Below are 3,925 nucleotides of genomic sequence, written 5' to 3' on the forward strand. Positions count from 1 at the left end.
ATTTTATTTCCGCCATCTATATAATTTTTCTTAATCAGATCACTTAGTAGGCCTATCACAACTACTACTACTACTACTAACGACTCACCGCAGCACCAAACCGCTTGAGGTCAACACAGATACGCACGCTCCTACTCCATTCTAACCTGTTCAAAACCTTTTCCTTTACGCCCTCCCAAGAAATTTCCATTTCCCTTAAATCTTTCTTTGTGACATCTTCCCGTCCCAAAAGCGGACGACCTACTTTCCGTTTCACCCTAGACAGTTGGTTGAAAAGGACAATTGTTGACAATATGTCATCCTTTATCCGCAGAACATTCCCTAGCCATTTCAGTCTTTATTTCATTATAACCCTAGAAAGCACGATTGAACCACTCATTTTGTACAGCTTGACTTACTTGATTTAAGTCCCATCCGTCCGTGAAGGTCGTCTTGGGGCCTCTTTCTTCGTAACGGCGTGGATGTGCACTTCATATTTTATAGGAAAAGAGGATTCTTGGCTAATTTCAGGACGGCGGTAAGCCACTCCTCTCCATCCCTAGCAGGGGCCGGCTATATCTGCTACCGATAATGCGCCCTTCTGGCGTCCTGCATCACCTGCAATTTTCCCATTGCTGGGAGAAGGTTTTGTACAGCCTACTGTTTGAAATACATTCAGTCAGCCGAGTGCCCAAAACAATCCGTGGGTAATTTCTCTGGAAAATATCTAGCAAATCTTCTTCAGTGTTTTGGAGTGCCCATACTTCAGAACCGTATTTGACCGTTCTCATCACTGTAGCTTCCAATATACTAATCTTGGTTCGCAGAATTGTCTTCCTATAAGTTCAAACTTTTTTCAACTGTGAAAAAAGACCCTGATCCTTTGCTATTCAACTTTTAACATCTTCACTGTTTCCATTGTTTTTACTAATCATGCTACAAAGGTTAGTGAATCTATCCACATGATTGATCTTTTAGTTACCTAACGTCACCTTTTCATCTTCACTAATTCCTAGCTTTAGCGACTTACTCTTCTTAAAAATATTTTCAAACTTCTTCTAGCACCTTGAACTTACAAAACCTCAAAAAGGTGATTAATTTGCTCAAAGTTTTTTCCTGGATGCTTAAATCATCAGCATAATCCAAGTCCTGGAAAATTTTCTACCTCCTTTGATTCTGTGCTCTCCTATCGCCTTACCTGTGCTCCTTAAGGCAAAGTCCATCAAAATAATCCATATATATGGGTTTAGAACATAACCTTGCTTAACTTCTGATTTAATACGGAATCAGCAACTAACCTCATTTCCTACTTTAACCGCAGCAGTGTAATTTTCATACATAGTACCAATCAACGTATTTGTCTGGTATAGCAAAAATGATGAGACCCTTCTTAAAGCTCTTCTATCAACAGAATTGAACACTTTCTCATAATCTATAAAACTGAGGACCTAAGGTGTGTAATAAGTTAGGTACTTCGCAATTATTAACCTATGAGTGAAAATTTGGTCCACACATCCTCTACCCTTTTTAAAACCATACTATTCAACTCTTACAACTTTACAGTATATATCAGTCTAAAAATATCATTATACTAAGTAATTTGCTATCTATATAAACCAGGCTAATACCTCTATATTTACCACACTCACTCTTATCACCTTTCTTATACAGGAGTTTAATTAAGGTTTTTCTATCATACCTATTTAAGCAAAGTCCATAAGTATGTTTGCTTATTTCTGAATGGTGGATTATTATTAGCTCATCAAGCATCCCTGCTAATGGGGATGGAACTTAGAACAAAACTGATTGCTGACTTTGCCGTATATAATGTGACAAATGGGTTGGAAAAAAACCCCAAAAGCCAAACACGACCGACAATCGTATTTATTGAGAGGTAACAGGTAATCGGCCCTTTTTTCCCCTTGCAGGATGGCTTTACATGGTTTCTCGTGAAAATCTGAGAAGTAGCTCATTTGAAAGAAAATATTTAGTTTCATAAGCCTTTATAATAGAGAAAAAGTTAATAATATTTTGTCAATTAACTTCTATCTAGAATTTTACAAAGATCTTGACTTAAAAACGTTGACATGAATTCCCAATTTCTATGCTGTGAGGTACCGTTTGTTTTTGTTAATTTGGATTCGAATAAATTATGTATATGTGCATCACATACTAAACTGATTATGTCAAAATTAAAAGGAGGTGAAATGTTAAACCCTATGGAATAAAATTTAAAACCCATTAAAATATCTTTTCGTTTTAGATAGATATTAAGACTACTTTGTGTCCGTTTGGCTTTAAAAATTCTGATTTTAGGTCAAACGAGTCCTAAGGTTGCACTGGAGAAAGATTTAAACATTGTATAAAGATTAGTGTCACTAAGAGGCAGGATCTGATGCCTCCCACCACTTTCATCGATACAGCAGCGCCTCTAACGACAAGTGGCTCATGCCAAAAAACTTAGCAAGGATAAAAAACTTAACAAGGATAAACTATGAGGTTTGTATTTATTTTTAGAAGGACAAGCTGCAGATTATTTGGTTCCGAAGCAGAGTAAGTAAATACTTGATTGCAATATGACTCAATAAGCACTTTTGAAAGAAACCCAATAATTGAAGTTGGCTATTGAATTCTAGCAACCACGAATTAATTGCAATATGCATATTTAACGCGTGGCTATGTTATACCACGCGTTCAATAAAGCTTATTGAAATTGATTGAAATAACTCGCTGAGAAATCGTAATTATAATGGTCTATTGAATGCCTTTTAAAAATAAAAATGGATTTCTTACGAAAAAATTAAATAAAGATCTGGCAAATCCAAGACCCTCCAAAACTAACAAAACGCATTGTTAGATTGTGCCAATAGACAAATATTCCAAGAATTTTAGATTTATGAAAGAAGGAATTGCCCGTAGCCTATTGAGCTCTGAAGCCCAATAAGCATGTAATTGATTGCGATAGGTGTTAATAGTTACTTTCAAACGTAATTCAATAATTGAAGTTTGCTATTGAACGCTAAAAACTACAAAATCAATTACAATAAGTTTATTTAATGCGGGGCTATGTTAAGCTCTGTGTTTGATAAAGAGTATTGGTATTGTTTGAAATAACCTACTGAATGATTGTAATGATAATGCTTCACTGAATGCCTTTTGAATATGAAAATGAGTTACATACAACAACAATTAGAAAGAATTCTTGCCAACCCGTCAAACCCATGAAACTAACAAAAAAGCATTGTTAGTTTATGCCAATAAATAGATGTTACAAAATTTTGTATTTATAAAAGAATGAATTGTAGATTATTGAGCTCTGAAGCATAATGAGCAAATAATTGATTGCAACAGGTTTCAACAGGTGCTTAGGAAGACAATGCGATAATTAAGATTGGGTATTCAACGCTAAAAACTACAAAATCAATTGCAATAAGCTTGTTGAACGTGGGGCTAAGTTACGCCACACCTTTAATACAGCTTATTGATATTGATTAAAATAGCCCACTGAATTATCTTAGTTATTATGCTCTATGAATGCCTTTCAAATATAGAAATGAATATCTTGCGAAAAATATCAAATAGAAATCTGGTAAGTCTGTAGAGCCTCTTAACCTAACAAAAAGTATTAATAGGTTATGCCAATAGCTCTGAAGCACCGTAAGTAAAAATTGATTGCAACAGGTTTCAACAAGGGGTTTTGAAAGTGAGTCAATAATTGTAACCACCTAATGAACGCCAAAAATTAATGTTATAGGCTTATTGACCGCGGGGACGATATATTTGCTTTTAACTTTACCATCTATTTATCTACTAAGCATGAAGTAAGAGAAATAATAGATGACACTTCTAGATTTTTCTGCTAACGCTTGAGTATGCATTCTTTATCTGTGAATTCTGTCAGTTTTCATTGGTGGAATTTTATTCAATAGTGTAACTAAGAAAAGAG

This window comes from Artemia sp. Qi Xiang Cuo, chromosome 3 (genome assembly GCF_049724085.1).
Source record: "Artemia sp. Qi Xiang Cuo chromosome 3, ASM4972408v1, whole genome shotgun sequence".
Taxonomy (NCBI): domain Eukaryota; kingdom Metazoa; phylum Arthropoda; class Branchiopoda; order Anostraca; family Artemiidae; genus Artemia; species Artemia sp. Qi Xiang Cuo.